This window comes from Rhinoderma darwinii (assembly GCF_050947455.1).
Source record: "Rhinoderma darwinii isolate aRhiDar2 chromosome 5 unlocalized genomic scaffold, aRhiDar2.hap1 SUPER_5_unloc_47, whole genome shotgun sequence".
NCBI lineage: Eukaryota > Metazoa > Chordata > Amphibia > Anura > Rhinodermatidae > Rhinoderma > Rhinoderma darwinii.
Window position 1 is genome coordinate 405,306 of NW_027461806.1, and position 19,018 is coordinate 424,323.

General features: G+C 47.9%; 13 non-coding genes across 13 annotated transcripts; all 13 read right to left on the bottom strand.

Annotated features, from left to right (window-relative positions):
• Window positions 1-257: 257 nt before the first annotated feature.
• On the bottom strand, window positions 258-448 carry LOC142695246 (U2 spliceosomal RNA). The gene has a single exon (XR_012863381.1). It is a non-coding gene; the product is annotated as a U2 spliceosomal RNA (small nuclear RNA).
• A 1,288-nt stretch (window positions 449-1,736) lies between these two features.
• On the bottom strand, window positions 1,737-1,927 carry LOC142695248 (U2 spliceosomal RNA). The gene has a single exon (XR_012863382.1). It is a non-coding gene; the product is annotated as a U2 spliceosomal RNA (small nuclear RNA).
• Window positions 1,928-3,223: 1,296 nt separating this feature from the next.
• Window positions 3,224-3,414, bottom strand: LOC142695249 (U2 spliceosomal RNA). The gene has a single exon (XR_012863383.1). It is a non-coding gene; the product is annotated as a U2 spliceosomal RNA (small nuclear RNA).
• A 1,296-nt stretch (window positions 3,415-4,710) lies between these two features.
• Window positions 4,711-4,901, bottom strand: LOC142695250 (U2 spliceosomal RNA). Its single transcript, XR_012863384.1, has one exon. It is a non-coding gene; the product is annotated as a U2 spliceosomal RNA (small nuclear RNA).
• A 1,292-nt stretch (window positions 4,902-6,193) lies between these two features.
• Window positions 6,194-6,384, bottom strand: LOC142695252 (U2 spliceosomal RNA). Its single transcript, XR_012863386.1, has one exon. It is a non-coding gene; the product is annotated as a U2 spliceosomal RNA (small nuclear RNA).
• A 1,300-nt stretch (window positions 6,385-7,684) lies between these two features.
• Window positions 7,685-7,875, bottom strand: LOC142695253 (U2 spliceosomal RNA). Its single transcript, XR_012863387.1, has one exon. It is a non-coding gene; the product is annotated as a U2 spliceosomal RNA (small nuclear RNA).
• A 1,309-nt stretch (window positions 7,876-9,184) lies between these two features.
• On the bottom strand, window positions 9,185-9,375 carry LOC142695254 (U2 spliceosomal RNA). Its single transcript, XR_012863388.1, has one exon. It is a non-coding gene; the product is annotated as a U2 spliceosomal RNA (small nuclear RNA).
• Window positions 9,376-10,655: 1,280 nt separating this feature from the next.
• Window positions 10,656-10,846, bottom strand: LOC142695255 (U2 spliceosomal RNA). The gene has a single exon (XR_012863389.1). It is a non-coding gene; the product is annotated as a U2 spliceosomal RNA (small nuclear RNA).
• A 1,276-nt stretch (window positions 10,847-12,122) lies between these two features.
• LOC142695256 (U2 spliceosomal RNA) lies at window positions 12,123-12,313 on the bottom strand. The gene has a single exon (XR_012863390.1). It is a non-coding gene; the product is annotated as a U2 spliceosomal RNA (small nuclear RNA).
• Window positions 12,314-13,601: 1,288 nt separating this feature from the next.
• Window positions 13,602-13,792, bottom strand: LOC142695257 (U2 spliceosomal RNA). The gene has a single exon (XR_012863391.1). It is a non-coding gene; the product is annotated as a U2 spliceosomal RNA (small nuclear RNA).
• Window positions 13,793-15,072: 1,280 nt separating this feature from the next.
• LOC142695259 (U2 spliceosomal RNA) lies at window positions 15,073-15,263 on the bottom strand. Its single transcript, XR_012863392.1, has one exon. It is a non-coding gene; the product is annotated as a U2 spliceosomal RNA (small nuclear RNA).
• Window positions 15,264-16,559: 1,296 nt separating this feature from the next.
• Window positions 16,560-16,750, bottom strand: LOC142695260 (U2 spliceosomal RNA). Its single transcript, XR_012863393.1, has one exon. It is a non-coding gene; the product is annotated as a U2 spliceosomal RNA (small nuclear RNA).
• A 1,288-nt stretch (window positions 16,751-18,038) lies between these two features.
• LOC142695261 (U2 spliceosomal RNA) lies at window positions 18,039-18,229 on the bottom strand. The gene has a single exon (XR_012863394.1). It is a non-coding gene; the product is annotated as a U2 spliceosomal RNA (small nuclear RNA).
• Window positions 18,230-19,018: the final 789 nt, after the last annotated feature.

Below are 19,018 nucleotides of genomic sequence, written 5' to 3' on the forward strand. Positions count from 1 at the left end.
TCTACCCGGCCCGGCACGGATGCATAACTTTATGCAAACCGGCCGGGCAGAATGGCCGATTTTACCGGCCGGCACTCGGGCTCGGACCCGACCCGGTCGTGTGAATCCCGCCTTAATCAATGAGCTCATTATCACTCATGCATTGTCCAACAGGTGTTGAAATAATGGGATTAAAAGGGGAGATCCCTTCAGAAAGACAGAAACAATAGCAAAGACAAAAAACACTTTTGGAATCTGCTTTTAGTCAACACATAAGGAAAGGGTGCACCGGTCCTGGAAATACTGCAATACCAGGTCAATGCGTGGAGTGGACAGAGCAAGCTCTATTTCCATCTCCCTGTTCTAAAAATCCATTTAATATATGGTCCCCAGATAGGGGACGTATCAGATATTAAACTGATAAGAACAGATACTACACTTGATCTTAGCCAAAAGGCCGAGAAGCGATAACCCGAACGGGCCGCGCGTTGCCCGAGCCTGCCCGATACTGCTGTTCAGCCCTTGCAGCGATTCAGCCTACTTCTAGGCAATTCCATGGGGCCCTGCAGGCTCACACACTCACAGCTACACGGGAGGTGAATAAAGGCCGGAGAGGAAGCCAGACAGGATTTGCTTCTTTTGCTTGCACCACAATGCAGTGCTGAAAGAGGAGGAATCTACATAAAAACGCCTTCCTGGCAACGCCCAAATGCCCTGCTGCCATGCAGATAAACACTGGCAGCGGCAGCAAGTGCATGCCCACAGCCACCCCTTGTTCCTTCACACCTTGTATCAGCTGTAATCCAGTCCAGTCCAGTGCTGCCTGCTGAGCAGCACTGACCAACACTGCCTGGGCCCAGGCTTTTATCTCTGAGGCCCCATTATGATGTCAGAAAGCTGGCTCTGGAATCCTGAGGGCTCCACTATGACACGTGCAAAGTTCCGTCTGAACTTTATATAAGACGGTGAGGCTCAGTCAGTCACTCAGTGTTGCCTGAGAGGGCAACACTGCAACAGCCGGCCGCCAGGCTGTCTTTTTTTTGCACAGCTAGTTGCCTCCAGGAGGCCACAAGAGGGAGACAAGGGACTGCAAAATGGAAAATAGGCATCCACCAACTTTACAGACAACTTCTCCTTGCTCCTACAACCTCCATCCTTGCACAGTTTGTTATTCTTCTAGGTAACATAGTAACAAATCCAAATTGCTGCTCTCTTTGTAGGCAAGCAAGGCTTTGTTGCAACTGCAATTCTTACTTCTTCTTGAAATGTAGGGACGACAGTACATTCCATCACATCCATCTAGTGTACACAGGTAGGTCCATTGTGGCGGGCAGGCGAGCGGGCGGGCTGCTTTATTGGCTGTTTGCTGTTCCCCTACTCCACTCCACTATTTGACTGTTGTGCTGCATCAATCAATCAATCAATCAATCAATCAATCAATCAATCAATCAATCAATCAGTGGCTGGCTCAGGTGCAGCTCTTTAACTTACCTAAAAGGGAGGGCGGAGAGAAGACAAGGAAGGTGAATGAGGTGTTCCAATGTGAAATGCCGGAAACACAGAAACACAGACGACACACAACAAGAGGTGGCAATCTATTCATTAATTGCATTTAATCAATGAGCTCATTATCACTCATGCATTGTCCAACAGGTGTTGAAATAATGGGATTAAAAGGGGAGATCCCTTCAGAAAGACAGAAACAATAGCAAAGACAAAAAACACTTTTGGAATCTGCTTTTAGTCAACACATAAGGAAAGGGTGCACCGGTCCTGGAAATACTGCAATACCAGGTCAATGCGTGGAGTGGACAGAGCAAGCTCTATTTCCATCTCCCTGTTCTAAAAATCCATTTAATATATGGTCCCCAGATAGGGGACGTATCAGATATTAAACTGATAAGAACAGATACTACACTTGATCTTAGCCAAAAGGCCGAGAAGCGATAACCCGAACGGGCCGCGCGTTGCCCGAGCCTGCCCGATACTGCTGTTCAGCCCTTGCAGCGATTCAGCCTACTTCTAGGCAATTCCATGGGGCCCTGCAGGCTCACACACTCACAGCTACACGGGAGGTGAATAAAGGCCGGAGAGGAAGCCAGACAGGATTTGCTTCTTTTGCTTGCACCACAATGCAGTGCTGAAAGAGGAGGAATCTACATAAAAACGCCTTCCTGGCAACGCCCAAATGCCCTGCTGCCATGCAGATAAACACTGGCAGCGGCAGCAAGTGCATGCCCACAGCCACCCCTTGTTCCTTCACACCTTGTATCAGCTGTAATCCAGTCCAGTCCAGTGCTGCCTGCTGAGCAGCACTGACCAACACTGCCTGGGCCCAGGCTTTTATCTCTGAGGCCCCATTATGATGTCAGAAAGCTGGCTCTGGAATCCTGAGGGCTCCACTATGACACGTGCAAAGTTCCGTCTGAACTTTATATAAGACGGTGAGGCTCAGTCAGTCACTCAGTGTTGCCTGAGAGGGCAACACTGCAACAGCCGGCCGCCAGGCTGTCTTTTTTTTGCACAGCTAGTTGCCTCCAGGAGGCCACAAGAGGGAGACAAGGGACTGCAAAATGGAAAATAGGCATCCACCAACTTTACAGACAACTTCTCCTTGCTCCTACAACCTCCATCCTTGCACAGTTTGTTATTCTTCTAGGTAACATAGTAACAAATCCAAATTGCTGCTCTCTTTGTAGGCAAGCAAGGCTTTGTTGCAACTGCAATTCTTACTTCTTCTTGAAATGTAGGGACGACAGTACATTCCATCACATCCATCTAGTGTACACAGGTAGGTCCATTGTGGCGGGCAGGCGAGCGGGCGGGCTGCTTTATTGGCTGTTTGCTGTTCCCCTACTCCACTCCACTATTTGACTGTTGTGCTGCATCAATCAATCAATCAATCAATCAATCAATCAATCAATCAATCAATCAATCAATCAATCAGTGGCTGGCTCAGGTGCAGCTCTTTAACTTACCTAAAAGGGAGGGCGGAGAGAAGACAAGGAAGGTGAATGAGGTGTTCCAATGTGAAATGCCGGAAACACAGAAACACAGACGACACACAACAAGAGGTGGCAATCTATTCATTAATTGCATTTAATCAATGAGCTCATTATCACTCATGCATTGTCCAACAGGTGTTGAAATAATGGGATTAAAAGGGGAGATCCCTTCAGAAAGACAGAAACAATAGCAAAGACAAAAAACACTTTTGGAATCTGCTTTTAGTCAACACATAAGGAAAGGGTGCACCGGTCCTGGAAATACTGCAATACCAGGTCAATGCGTGGAGTGGACAGAGCAAGCTCTATTTCCATCTCCCTGTTCTAAAAATCCATTTAATATATGGTCCCCAGATAGGGGACGTATCAGATATTAAACTGATAAGAACAGATACTACACTTGATCTTAGCCAAAAGGCCGAGAAGCGATAACCCGAACGGGCCGCGCGTTGCCCGAGCCTGCCCGATACTGCTGTTCAGCCCTTGCAGCGATTCAGCCTACTTCTAGGCAATTCCATGGGGCCCTGCAGGCTCACACACTCACAGCTACACGGGAGGTGAATAAAGGCCGGAGAGGAAGCCAGACAGGATTTGCTTCTTTTGCTTGCACCACAATGCAGTGCTGAAAGAGGAGGAATCTACATAAAAACGCCTTCCTGGCAACGCCCAAATGCCCTGCTGCCATGCAGATAAACACTGGCAGCGGCAGCAAGTGCATGCCCACAGCCACCCCTTGTTCCTTCACACCTTGTATCAGCTGTAATCCAGTCCAGTCCAGTGCTGCCTGCTGAGCAGCACTGACCAACACTGCCTGGGCCCAGGCTTTTATCTCTGAGGCCCCATTATGATGTCAGAAAGCTGGCTCTGGAATCCTGAGGGCTCCACTATGACACGTGCAAAGTTCCGTCTGAACTTTATATAAGACGGTGAGGCTCAGTCAGTCACTCAGTGTTGCCTGAGAGGGCAACACTGCAACAGCCGGCCGCCAGGCTGTCTTTTTTTTGCACAGCTAGTTGCCTCCAGGAGGCCACAAGAGGGAGACAAGGGACTGCAAAATGGAAAATAGGCATCCACCAACTTTACAGACAACTTCTCCTTGCTCCTACAACCTCCATCCTTGCACAGTTTGTTATTCTTCTAGGTAACATAGTAACAAATCCAAATTGCTGCTCTCTTTGTAGGCAAGCAAGGCTTTGTTGCAACTGCAATTCTTACTTCTTCTTGAAATGTAGGGACGACAGTACATTCCATCACATCCATCTAGTGTACACAGGTAGGTCCATTGTGGCGGGCAGGCGAGCGGGCGGGCTGCTTTATTGGCTGTTTGCTGTTCCCCTACTCCACTCCACTATTTGACTGTTGTGCTGCATCAATCAATCAATCAATCAATCAATCAATCAATCAATCAATCAATCAATCAATCAATCAGTGGCTGGCTCAGGTGCAGCTCTTTAACTTACCTAAAAGGGAGGGCGGAGAGAAGACAAGGAAGGTGAATGAGGTGTTCCAATGTGAAATGCCGGAAACACAGAAACACAGACGACACACAACAAGAGGTGGCAATCTATTCATTAATTGCATTTAATCAATGAGCTCATTATCACTCATGCATTGTCCAACAGGTGTTGAAATAATGGGATTAAAAGGGGAGATCCCTTCAGAAAGACAGAAACAATAGCAAAGACAAAAAACACTTTTGGAATCTGCTTTTAGTCAACACATAAGGAAAGGGTGCACCGGTCCTGGAAATACTGCAATACCAGGTCAATGCGTGGAGTGGACAGAGCAAGCTCTATTTCCATCTCCCTGTTCTAAAAATCCATTTAATATATGGTCCCCAGATAGGGGACGTATCAGATATTAAACTGATAAGAACAGATACTACACTTGATCTTAGCCAAAAGGCCGAGAAGCGATAACCCGAACGGGCCGCGCGTTGCCCGAGCCTGCCCGATACTGCTGTTCAGCCCTTGCAGCGATTCAGCCTACTTCTAGGCAATTCCATGGGGCCCTGCAGGCTCACACACTCACAGCTACACGGGAGGTGAATAAAGGCCGGAGAGGAAGCCAGACAGGATTTGCTTCTTTTGCTTGCACCACAATGCAGTGCTGAAAGAGGAGGAATCTACATAAAAACGCCTTCCTGGCAACGCCCAAATGCCCTGCTGCCATGCAGATAAACACTGGCAGCGGCAGCAAGTGCATGCCCACAGCCACCCCTTGTTCCTTCACACCTTGTATCAGCTGTAATCCAGTCCAGTCCAGTGCTGCCTGCTGAGCAGCACTGACCAACACTGCCTGGGCCCAGGCTTTTATCTCTGAGGCCCCATTATGATGTCAGAAAGCTGGCTCTGGAATCCTGAGGGCTCCACTATGACACGTGCAAAGTTCCGTCTGAACTTTATATAAGACGGTGAGGCTCAGTCAGTCACTCAGTGTTGCCTGAGAGGGCAACACTGCAACAGCCGGCCGCCAGGCTGTCTTTTTTTTGCACAGCTAGTTGCCTCCAGGAGGCCACAAGAGGGAGACAAGGGACTGCAAAATGGAAAATAGGCATCCACCAACTTTACAGACAACTTCTCCTTGCTCCTACAACCTCCATCCTTGCACAGTTTGTTATTCTTCTAGGTAACATAGTAACAAATCCAAATTGCTGCTCTCTTTGTAGGCAAGCAAGGCTTTGTTGCAACTGCAATTCTTACTTCTTCTTGAAATGTAGGGACGACAGTACATTCCATCACATCCATCTAGTGTACACAGGTAGGTCCATTGTGGCGGGCAGGCGAGCGGGCGGGCTGCTTTATTGGCTGTTTGCTGTTCCCCTACTCCACTCCACTATTTGACTGTTGTGCTGCATCAATCAATCAATCAATCAATCAATCAATCAATCAATCAATCAATCAATCAATCAGTGGCTGGCTCAGGTGCAGCTCTTTAACTTACCTAAAAGGGAGGGCGGAGAGAAGACAAGGAAGGTGAATGAGGTGTTCCAATGTGAAATGCCGGAAACACAGAAACACAGACGACACACAACAAGAGGTGGCAATCTATTCATTAATTGCATTTAATCAATGAGCTCATTATCACTCATGCATTGTCCAACAGGTGTTGAAATAATGGGATTAAAAGGGGAGATCCCTTCAGAAAGACAGAAACAATAGCAAAGACAAAAAACACTTTTGGAATCTGCTTTTAGTCAACACATAAGGAAAGGGTGCACCGGTCCTGGAAATACTGCAATACCAGGTCAATGCGTGGAGTGGACAGAGCAAGCTCTATTTCCATCTCCCTGTTCTAAAAATCCATTTAATATATGGTCCCCAGATAGGGGACGTATCAGATATTAAACTGATAAGAACAGATACTACACTTGATCTTAGCCAAAAGGCCGAGAAGCGATAACCCGAACGGGCCGCGCGTTGCCCGAGCCTGCCCGATACTGCTGTTCAGCCCTTGCAGCGATTCAGCCTACTTCTAGGCAATTCCATGGGGCCCTGCAGGCTCACACACTCACAGCTACACGGGAGGTGAATAAAGGCCGGAGAGGAAGCCAGACAGGATTTGCTTCTTTTGCTTGCACCACAATGCAGTGCTGAAAGAGGAGGAATCTACATAAAAACGCCTTCCTGGCAACGCCCAAATGCCCTGCTGCCATGCAGATAAACACTGGCAGCGGCAGCAAGTGCATGCCCACAGCCACCCCTTGTTCCTTCACACCTTGTATCAGCTGTAATCCAGTCCAGTCCAGTGCTGCCTGCTGAGCAGCACTGACCAACACTGCCTGGGCCCAGGCTTTTATCTCTGAGGCCCCATTATGATGTCAGAAAGCTGGCTCTGGAATCCTGAGGGCTCCACTATGACACGTGCAAAGTTCCGTCTGAACTTTATATAAGACGGTGAGGCTCAGTCAGTCACTCAGTGTTGCCTGAGAGGGCAACACTGCAACAGCCGGCCGCCAGGCTGTCTTTTTTTTGCACAGCTAGTTGCCTCCAGGAGGCCACAAGAGGGAGACAAGGGACTGCAAAATGGAAAATAGGCATCCACCAACTTTACAGACAACTTCTCCTTGCTCCTACAACCTCCATCCTTGCACAGTTTGTTATTCTTCTAGGTAACATAGTAACAAATCCAAATTGCTGCTCTCTTTGTAGGCAAGCAAGGCTTTGTTGCAACTGCAATTCTTACTTCTTCTTGAAATGTAGGGACGACAGTACATTCCATCACATCCATCTAGTGTACACAGGTAGGTCCATTGTGGCGGGCAGGCGAGCGGGCGGGCTGCTTTATTGGCTGTTTGCTGTTCCCCTACTCCACTCCACTATTTGACTGTTGTGCTGCATCAATCAATCAATCAATCAATCAATCAATCAATCAATCAATCAATCAATCAATCAATCAATCAGTGGCTGGCTCAGGTGCAGCTCTTTAACTTACCTAAAAGGGAGGGCGGAGAGAAGACAAGGAAGGTGAATGAGGTGTTCCAATGTGAAATGCCGGAAACACAGAAACACAGACGACACACAACAAGAGGTGGCAATCTATTCATTAATTGCATTTAATCAATGAGCTCATTATCACTCATGCATTGTCCAACAGGTGTTGAAATAATGGGATTAAAAGGGGAGATCCCTTCAGAAAGACAGAAACAATAGCAAAGACAAAAAACACTTTTGGAATCTGCTTTTAGTCAACACATAAGGAAAGGGTGCACCGGTCCTGGAAATACTGCAATACCAGGTCAATGCGTGGAGTGGACAGAGCAAGCTCTATTTCCATCTCCCTGTTCTAAAAATCCATTTAATATATGGTCCCCAGATAGGGGACGTATCAGATATTAAACTGATAAGAACAGATACTACACTTGATCTTAGCCAAAAGGCCGAGAAGCGATAACCCGAACGGGCCGCGCGTTGCCCGAGCCTGCCCGATACTGCTGTTCAGCCCTTGCAGCGATTCAGCCTACTTCTAGGCAATTCCATGGGGCCCTGCAGGCTCACACACTCACAGCTACACGGGAGGTGAATAAAGGCCGGAGAGGAAGCCAGACAGGATTTGCTTCTTTTGCTTGCACCACAATGCAGTGCTGAAAGAGGAGGAATCTACATAAAAACGCCTTCCTGGCAACGCCCAAATGCCCTGCTGCCATGCAGATAAACACTGGCAGCGGCAGCAAGTGCATGCCCACAGCCACCCCTTGTTCCTTCACACCTTGTATCAGCTGTAATCCAGTCCAGTCCAGTGCTGCCTGCTGAGCAGCACTGACCAACACTGCCTGGGCCCAGGCTTTTATCTCTGAGGCCCCATTATGATGTCAGAAAGCTGGCTCTGGAATCCTGAGGGCTCCACTATGACACGTGCAAAGTTCCGTCTGAACTTTATATAAGACGGTGAGGCTCAGTCAGTCACTCAGTGTTGCCTGAGAGGGCAACACTGCAACAGCCGGCCGCCAGGCTGTCTTTTTTTTGCACAGCTAGTTGCCTCCAGGAGGCCACAAGAGGGAGACAAGGGACTGCAAAATGGAAAATAGGCATCCACCAACTTTACAGACAACTTCTCCTTGCTCCTACAACCTCCATCCTTGCACAGTTTGTTATTCTTCTAGGTAACATAGTAACAAATCCAAATTGCTGCTCTCTTTGTAGGCAAGCAAGGCTTTGTTGCAACTGCAATTCTTACTTCTTCTTGAAATGTAGGGACGACAGTACATTCCATCACATCCATCTAGTGTACACAGGTAGGTCCATTGTGGCGGGCAGGCGAGCGGGCGGGCTGCTTTATTGGCTGTTTGCTGTTCCCCTACTCCACTCCACTATTTGACTGTTGTGCTGCATCAATCAATCAATCAATCAATCAATCAATCAATCAATCAATCAATCAATCAATCAATCAATCAATCAATCATTGGCTGGCTCAGGTGCAGCTCTTTTAACTTACCTAAAAGGGAGGGCGGAGAGAAGACAAGGAAGGTGAATGAGGTGTTCCAATGTGAAATGCCGGAAACACAGAAACACAGACGACACACAACAAGAGGTGGCAATCTATTCATTAATTGCATTTAATCAATGAGCTCATTATCACTCATGCATTGTCCAACAGGTGTTGAAATAATGGGATTAAAAGGGGAGATCCCTTCAGAAAGACAGAAACAATAGCAAAGACAAAAAACACTTTTGGAATCTGCTTTTAGTCAACACATAAGGAAAGGGTGCACCGGTCCTGGAAATACTGCAATACCAGGTCAATGCGTGGAGTGGACAGAGCAAGCTCTATTTCCATCTCCCTGTTCTAAAAATCCATTTAATATATGGTCCCCAGATAGGGGACGTATCAGATATTAAACTGATAAGAACAGATACTACACTTGATCTTAGCCAAAAGGCCGAGAAGCGATAACCCGAACGGGCCGCGCGTTGCCCGAGCCTGCCCGATACTGCTGTTCAGCCCTTGCAGCGATTCAGCCTACTTCTAGGCAATTCCATGGGGCCCTGCAGGCTCACACACTCACAGCTACACGGGAGGTGAATAAAGGCCGGAGAGGAAGCCAGACAGGATTTGCTTCTTTTGCTTGCACCACAATGCAGTGCTGAAAGAGGAGGAATCTACATAAAAACGCCTTCCTGGCAACGCCCAAATGCCCTGCTGCCATGCAGATAAACACTGGCAGCGGCAGCAAGTGCATGCCCACAGCCACCCCTTGTTCCTTCACACCTTGTATCAGCTGTAATCCAGTCCAGTCCAGTGCTGCCTGCTGAGCAGCACTGACCAACACTGCCTGGGCCCAGGCTTTTATCTCTGAGGCCCCATTATGATGTCAGAAAGCTGGCTCTGGAATCCTGAGGGCTCCACTATGACACGTGCAAAGTTCCGTCTGAACTTTATATAAGACGGTGAGGCTCAGTCAGTCACTCAGTGTTGCCTGAGAGGGCAACACTGCAACAGCCGGCCGCCAGGCTGTCTTTTTTTTGCACAGCTAGTTGCCTCCAGGAGGCCACAAGAGGGAGACAAGGGACTGCAAAATGGAAAATAGGCATCCACCAACTTTACAGACAACTTCTCCTTGCTCCTACAACCTCCATCCTTGCACAGTTTGTTATTCTTCTAGGTAACATAGTAACAAATCCAAATTGCTGCTCTCTTTGTAGGCAAGCAAGGCTTTGTTGCAACTGCAATTCTTACTTCTTCTTGAAATGTAGGGACGACAGTACATTCCATCACATCCATCTAGTGTACACAGGTAGGTCCATTGTGGCGGGCAGGCGAGCGGGCGGGCTGCTTTATTGGCTGTTTGCTGTTCCCCTACTCCACTCCACTATTTGACTGTTGTGCTGCATCAATCAATCAATCAATCAATCAATCAATCAATCAATCAATCAGTGGCTGGCTCAGGTGCAGCTCTTTAACTTACCTAAAAGGGAGGGCGGAGAGAAGACAAGGAAGGTGAATGAGGTGTTCCAATGTGAAATGCCGGAAACACAGAAACACAGACGACACACAACAAGAGGTGGCAATCTATTCATTAATTGCATTTAATCAATGAGCTCATTATCACTCATGCATTGTCCAACAGGTGTTGAAATAATGGCATTAAAAGGGGAGATCCCTTCAGAAAGACAGAAACAATAGCAAAGACAAAAAACACTTTTGGAATCTGCTTTTAGTCAACACATAAGGAAAGGGTGCACCGGTCCTGGAAATACTGCAATACCAGGTCAATGCGTGGAGTGGACAGAGCAAGCTCTATTTCCATCTCCCTGTTCTAAAAATCCATTTAATATATGGTCCCCAGATAGGGGACGTATCAGATATTAAACTGATAAGAACAGATACTACACTTGATCTTAGCCAAAAGGCCGAGAAGCGATAACCCGAACGGGCCGCGCGTTGCCCGAGCCTGCCCGATACTGCTGTTCAGCCCTTGCAGCGATTCAGCCTACTTCTAGGCAATTCCATGGGGCCCTGCAGGCTCACACACTCACAGCTACACGGGAGGTGAATAAAGGCCGGAGAGGAAGCCAGACAGGATTTGCTTCTTTTGCTTGCACCACAATGCAGTGCTGAAAGAGGAGGAATCTACATAAAAACGCCTTCCTGGCAACGCCCAAATGCCCTGCTGCCATGCAGATAAACACTGGCAGCGGCAGCAAGTGCATGCCCACAGCCACCCCTTGTTCCTTCACACCTTGTATCAGCTGTAATCCAGTCCAGTCCAGTGCTGCCTGCTGAGCAGCACTGACCAACACTGCCTGGGCCCAGGCTTTTATCTCTGAGGCCCCATTATGATGTCAGAAAGCTGGCTCTGGAATCCTGAGGGCTCCACTATGACACGTGCAAAGTTCCGTCTGAACTTTATATAAGACGGTGAGGCTCAGTCAGTCACTCAGTGTTGCCTGAGAGGGCAACACTGCAACAGCCGGCTGCCAGGCTGTCTTTTTTTTGCACAGCTAGTTGCCTCCAGGAGGCCACAAGAGGGAGACAAGGGACTGCAAAATGGAAAATAGGCATCCACCAACTTTACAGACAACTTCTCCTTGCTCCTACAACCTCCATCCTTGCACAGTTTGTTATTCTTCTAGGTAACATAGTAACAAATCCAAATTGCTGCTCTCTTTGTAGGCAAGCAAGGCTTTGTTGCAACTGCAATTCTTACTTCTTCTTGAAATGTAGGGACGACAGTACATTCCATCACATCCATCTAGTGTACACAGGTAGGTCCATTGTGGCGGGCAGGCGAGCGGGCGGGCTGCTTTATTGGCTGTTTGCTGTTCCCCTACTCCACTCCACTATTTGACTGTTGTGCTGCATCAATCAATCAATCAATCAATCAATCAATCAATCAATCAGTGGCTGGCTCAGGTGCAGCTCTTTAACTTACCTAAAAGGGAGGGCGGAGAGAAGACAAGGAAGGTGAATGAGGTGTTCCAATGTGAAATGCCGGAAACACAGAAACACAGACGACACACAACAAGAGGTGGCAATCTATTCATTAATTGCATTTAATCAATGAGCTCATTATCACTCATGCATTGTCCAACAGGTGTTGAAATAATGGGATTAAAAGGGGAGATCCCTTCAGAAAGACAGAAACAATAGCAAAGACAAAAAACACTTTTGGAATCTGCTTTTAGTCAACACATAAGGAAAGGGTGCACCGGTCCTGGAAATACTGCAATACCAGGTCAATGCGTGGAGTGGACAGAGCAAGCTCTATTTCCATCTCCCTGTTCTAAAAATCCATTTAATATATGGTCCCCAGATAGGGGACGTATCAGATATTAAACTGATAAGAACAGATACTACACTTGATCTTAGCCAAAAGGCCGAGAAGCGATAACCCGAACGGGCCGCGCGTTGCCCGAGCCTGCCCGATACTGCTGTTCAGCCCTTGCAGCGATTCAGCCTACTTCTAGGCAATTCCATGGGGCCCTGCAGGCTCACACACTCACAGCTACACGGGAGGTGAATAAAGGCCGGAGAGGAAGCCAGACAGGATTTGCTTCTTTTGCTTGCACCACAATGCAGTGCTGAAAGAGGAGGAATCTACATAAAAACGCCTTCCTGGCAACGCCCAAATGCCCTGCTGCCATGCAGATAAACACTGGCAGCGGCAGCAAGTGCATGCCCACAGCCACCCCTTGTTCCTTCACACCTTGTATCAGCTGTAATCCAGTCCAGTCCAGTGCTGCCTGCTGAGCAGCACTGACCAACACTGCCTGGGCCCAGGCTTTTATCTCTGAGGCCCCATTATGATGTCAGAAAGCTGGCTCTGGAATCCTGAGGGCTCCACTATGACACGTGCAAAGTTCCGTCTGAACTTTATATAAGACGGTGAGGCTCAGTCAGTCACTCAGTGTTGCCTGAGAGGGCAACACTGCAACAGCCGGCCGCCAGGCTGTCTTTTTTTTGCACAGCTAGTTGCCTCCAGGAGGCCACAAGAGGGAGACAAGGGACTGCAAAATGGAAAATAGGCATCCACCAACTTTACAGACAACTTCTCCTTGCTCCTACAACCTCCATCCTTGCACAGTTTGTTATTCTTCTAGGTAACATAGTAACAAATCCAAATTGCTGCTCTCTTTGTAGGCAAGCAAGGCTTTGTTGCAACTGCAATTCTTACTTCTTCTTGAAATGTAGGGACGACAGTACATTCCATCACATCCATCTAGTGTACACAGGTAGGTCCATTGTGGCGGGCAGGCGAGCGGGCGGGCTGCTTTATTGGCTGTTTGCTGTTCCCCTACTCCACTCCACTATTTGACTGTTGTGCTGCATCAATCAATCAATCAATCAATCAATCAATCAATCAATCAATCAATCAATCAGTGGCTGGCTCAGGTGCAGCTCTTTAACTTACCTAAAAGGGAGGGCGGAGAGAAGACAAGGAAGGTGAATGAGGTGTTCCAATGTGAAATGCCGGAAACACAGAAACACAGACGACACACAACAAGAGGTGGCAATCTATTCATTAATTGCATTTAATCAATGAGCTCACTATCACTCATGCATTGTCCAACAGGTGTTGAAATAATGGGATTAAAAGGGGAGATCCCTTCAGAAAGACAGAAACAATAGCAAAGACAAAAAACACTTTTGGAATCTGCTTTTAGTCAACACATAAGGAAAGGGTGCACCGGTCCTGGAAATACTGCAATACCAGGTCAATGCGTGGAGTGGACAGAGCAAGCTCTATTTCCATCTCCCTGTTCTAAAAATCCATTTAATATATGGTCCCCAGATAGGGGACGTATCAGATATTAAACTGATAAGAACAGATACTACACTTGATCTTAGCCAAAAGGCCGAGAAGCGATAACCCGAACGGGCCGCGCGTTGCCCGAGCCTGCCCGATACTGCTGTTCAGCCCTTGCAGCGATTCAGCCTACTTCTAGGCAATTCCATGGGGCCCTGCAGGCTCACACACTCACAGCTACACGGGAGGTGAATAAAGGCCGGAGAGGAAGCCAGACAGGATTTGCTTCTTTTGCTTGCACCACAATGCAGTGCTGAAAGAGGAGGAATCTACATAAAAACGCCTTCCTGGCAACGCCCAAATGCCCTGCTGCCATGCAGATAAACACTGGCAGCGGCAGCAAGTGCATGCCCACAGCCACCCCTTGTTCCTTCACACCTTGTATCAGCTGTAATCCAGTCCAGTCCAGTGCTGCCTGCTGAGCAGCACTGACCAACACTGCCTGGGCCCAGGCTTTTATCTCTGAGGCCCCATTATGATGTCAGAAAGCTGGCTCTGGAATCCTGAGGGCTCCACTATGACACGTGCAAAGTTCCGTCTGAACTTTATATAAGACGGTGAGGCTCAGTCAGTCACTCAGTGTTGCCTGAGAGGGCAACACTGCAACAGCCGGCCGCCAGGCTGTCTTTTTTTTGCACAGCTAGTTGCCTCCAGGAGGCCACAAGAGGGAGACAAGGGACTGCAAAATGGAAAATAGGCATCCACCAACTTTACAGACAACTTCTCCTTGCTCCTACAACCTCCATCCTTGCACAGTTTGTTATTCTTCTAGGTAACATAGTAACAAATCCAAATTGCTGCTCTCTTTGTAGGCAAGCAAGGCTTTGTTGCAACTGCAATTCTTACTTCTTCTTGAAATGTAGGGACGACAGTACATTCCATCACATCCATCTAGTGTACACAGGTAGGTGCATTGTGGCGGGCAGGCGAGCGGGCGGGCTGCTTTATTGGCTGTTTGCTGTTCCCCTACTCCACTCCACTATTTGACTGTTGTGCTGCATCAATCAATCAATCAATCAATCAATCAATCAATCAATCAATCAGTGGCTGGCTCAGGTGCAGCTCTTTAACTTACCTAAAAGGGAGGGCGGAGAGAAGACAAGGAAGGTGAATGAGGTGTTCCAATGTGAAATGCCGGAAACACAGAAACACAGACGACACACAACAAGAGGTGGCAATCTATTCATTAATTGCATTTAATCAATGAGCTCATTATCACTCATGCATTGTCCAACAGGTGTTGAAATAATGGGATTAAAAGGGGAGATCCCTTCAGAAAGACAGAAACAATAGCAAAGACAAAAAACACTTTTGGAATCTGCTTTTAGTCAACACATAAGGAAAGGGTGCACCGGTCCTGGAAATACTGCAATACCAGGTCAATGCGTGGAGTGGACAGAGCAAGCTCTATTTCCATCTCCCTGTTCTAAAAATCCATTTAATATATGGTCCCCAGATAGGGGACGTATCAGATATTAAACTGATAAGAACAGATACTACACTTGATCTTAGCCAAAAGGCCGAGAAGCGATAACCCGAACGGGCCGCGCGTTGCCCGAGCCTGCCCGATACTGCTGTTCAGCCCTTGCAGCGATTCAGCCTACTTCTAGGCAATTCCATGGGGCCCTGCAGGCTCACACACTCACAGCTACACGGGAGGTGAATAAAGGCCGGAGAGGAAGCCAGACAGGATTTGCTTCTTTTGCTTGCACCACAATGCAGTGCTGAAAGAGGAGGAATCTACATAAAAACGCCTTCCTGGCAACGCCCAAATGCCCTGCTGCCATGCAGATAAACACTGGCAGCGGCAGCAAGTGCATGCCCACAGCCACCCCTTGTTCCTTCACACCTTGTATCAGCTGTAATCCAGTCCAGTCCAGTGCTGCCTGCTGAGCAGCACTGACCAACACTGCCTGGGCCCAGGCTTTTATCTCTGAGGCCCCATTATGATGTCAGAAAGCTGGCTCTGGAATCCTGAGGGCTCCACTATGACACGTGCAAAGTTCCGTCTGAACTTTATATAAGACGGTGAGGCTCAGTCAGTCACTCAGTGTTGCCTGAGAGGGCAACACTGCAACAGCCGGCCGCCAGGCTGTCTTTTTTTTGCACAGCTAGTTGCCTCCAGGAGGCCACAAGAGGGAGACAAGGGACTGCAAAATGGAAAATAGGCATCCACCAACTTTACAGACAACTTCTCCTTGCTCCTACAACCTCCATCCTTGCACAGTTTGTTATTCTTCTAGGTAACATAGTAACAAATCCAAATTGCTGCTCTCTTTGTAGGCAAGCAAGGCTTTGTTGCAACTGCAATTCTTACTTCTTCTTGAAATGTAGGGACGACAGTACATTCCATCACATCCATCTAGTGTACACAGGTAGGTCCATTGTGGCGGGCAGGCGAGCGGGCGGGCTGCTTTATTGGCTGTTTGCTGTTCCCCTACTCCACTCCACTATTTGACTGTTGTGCTGCATCAATCAATCAATCAATCAATCAATCAATCAATCAATCAATCAATCAATCAATCAATCAGTGGCTGGCTCAGGTGCAGCTCTTTAACTTACCTAAAAGGGAGGGCGGAGAGAAGACAAGGAAGGTGAATGAGGTGTTCCAATGTGAAATGCCGGAAACACAGAAACACAGACGACACACAACAAGAGGTGGCAATCTATTCATTAATTGCATTTAATCAATGAGCTCATTATCACTCATGCATTGTCCAACAGGTGTTGAAATAATGGGATTAAAAGGGGAGATCCCTTCAGAAAGACAGAAACAATAGCAAAGACAAAAAACACTTTTGGAATCTGCTTTTAGTCAACACATAAGGAAAGGGTGCACCGGTCCTGGAAATACTGCAATACCAGGTCAATGCGTGGAGTGGACAGAGCAAGCTCTATTTCCATCTCCCTGTTCTAAAAATCCATTTAATATATGGTCCCCAGATAGGGGACGTATCAGATATTAAACTGATAAGAACAGATACTACACTTGATCTTAGCCAAAAGGCCGAGAAGCGATAACCCGAACGGGCCGCGCGTTGCCCGAGCCTGCCCGATACTGCTGTTCAGCCCTTGCAGCGATTCAGCCTACTTCTAGGCAATTCCATGGGGCCCTGCAGGCTCACACACTCACAGCTACACGGGAGGTGAATAAAGGCCGGAGAGGAAGCCAGACAGGATTTGCTTCTTTTGCTTGCACCACAATGCAGTGCTGAAAGAGGAGGAATCTACATAAAAACGCCTTCCTGGCAACGCCCAAATGCCCTGCTGCCATGCAGATAAACACTGGCAGCGGCAGCAAGTGCATGCCCACAGCCACCCCTTGTTCCTTCACACCTTGTATCAGCTGTAATCCAGTCCAGTCCAGTGCTGCCTGCTGAGCAGCACTGACCAACACTGCCTGGGCCCAGGCTTTTATCTCTGAGGCCCCATTATGATGTCAGAAAGCTGGCTCTGGAATCCTGAGGGCTCCACTATGACACGTGCAAAGTTCCGTCTGAACTTTATATAAGACGGTGAGGCTCAGTCAGTCACTCAGTGTTGCCTGAGAGGGCAACACTGCAACAGCCGGCCGCCAGGCTGTCTTTTTTTTGCACAGCTAGTTGCCTCCAGGAGGCCACAAGAGGGAGACAAGGGACTGCAAAATGGAAAATAGGCATCCACCAACTTTACAGACAACTTCTCCTTGCTCCTACAACCTCCATCCTTGCACAGTTTGTTATTCTTCTAGGTAACATAGTAACAAATCCAAATTGCTGCTCTCTTTGTAGGCAAGCAAGGCTTTGTTGCAACTGCAATTCTTACTTCTTCTTGAAATGTAGGGACGACAGTACATTCCATCACATCCATCTAGTGTACACAGGTAGGTCCATTGTGGCGGGCAGGCGAGCGGGCGGGCTGCTTTATTGGCTGTTTGCTGTTCCCCTACTCCACTCCACTATTTGACTGTTGTGCTGCATCAATCAATCAATCAATCAATCAATCAATCAATCAATCAATCAATCAATCAGTGGCTGGCTCAGGTGCAGCTCTTTAACTTACCTAAAAGGGAGGGCGGAGAGAAGACAAGGAAGGTGAATGAGGTGTTCCAATGTGAAATGCCGGAAACACAGAAACACAGACGACACACAACAAGAGGTGGCAATCTATTCATTAATTGCATTTAATCAATGAGCTCATTATCACTCATGCATTGTCCAACAGGTGTTGAAATAATGGGATTAAAAGGGGAGATCCCTTCAGAAAGACAGAAACAATAGCAAAGACAAAAAACACTTTTGGAATCTGCTTTTAGTCAACACATAAGGAAAGGGTGCACCGGTCCTGGAAATACTGCAATACCAGGTCAATGCGTGGAGTGGACAGAGCAAGCTCTATTTCCATCTCCCTGTTCTAAAAATCCATTTAATATATGGTCCCCAGATAGGGGACGTATCAGATATTAAACTGATAAGAACAGATACTACACTTGATCTTAGCCAAAAGGCCGAGAAGCGATAACCCGAACGGGCCGCGCGTTGCCCGAGCCTGCCCGATACTGCTGTTCAGCCCTTGCAGCGATTCAGCCTACTTCTAGGCAATTCCATGGGGCCCTGCAGGCTCACACACTCACAGCTACACGGGAGGTGAATAAAGGCCGGAGAGGAAGCCAGACAGGATTTGCTTCTTTTGCTTGCACCACAATGCAGTGCTGAAAGAGGAGGAATCTACATAAAAACGCCTTCCTGGCAACGCCCAAATGCCCTGCTGCCATGCAGATAAACACTGGCAGCGGCAGCAAGTGCATGCCCACAGCCACCCCTTGTTCCTTCACACCTTGTATCAGCTGTAATCCAGTCCAGTCCAGTGCTGCCTGCTGAGCAGCACTGACCAACACTGCCTGGGCCCAGGCTTTTATCTCTGAGGCCCCATTATGATGTCAGAAAGCTGGCTCTGGAATCCTGAGGGCTCCACTATGACACGTGCAAAGTTCCGTCTGAACTTTATATAAGACGGTGAGGCTCAGTCAGTCACTCAGTGTTGCCTGAGAGGGCAACACTGCAACAGCCGGCCGCCAGGCTGTCTTTTTTTTGCACAGCTAGTTGCCTCCAGGAGGCCACAAGAGGGAGACAAGGGACTGCAAAATGGAAAATAGGCATCCACCAACTTTACAGACAACTTCTCCTTGCTCCTACAACCTCCATCCTTGCACAGTTTGTTATTCTTCTAGGTAACATAGTAACAAATCCAAATTGCTGCTCTCTTTGTAGGCAAGCAAGGCTTTGTTGCAACTGCAATTCTTACTTCT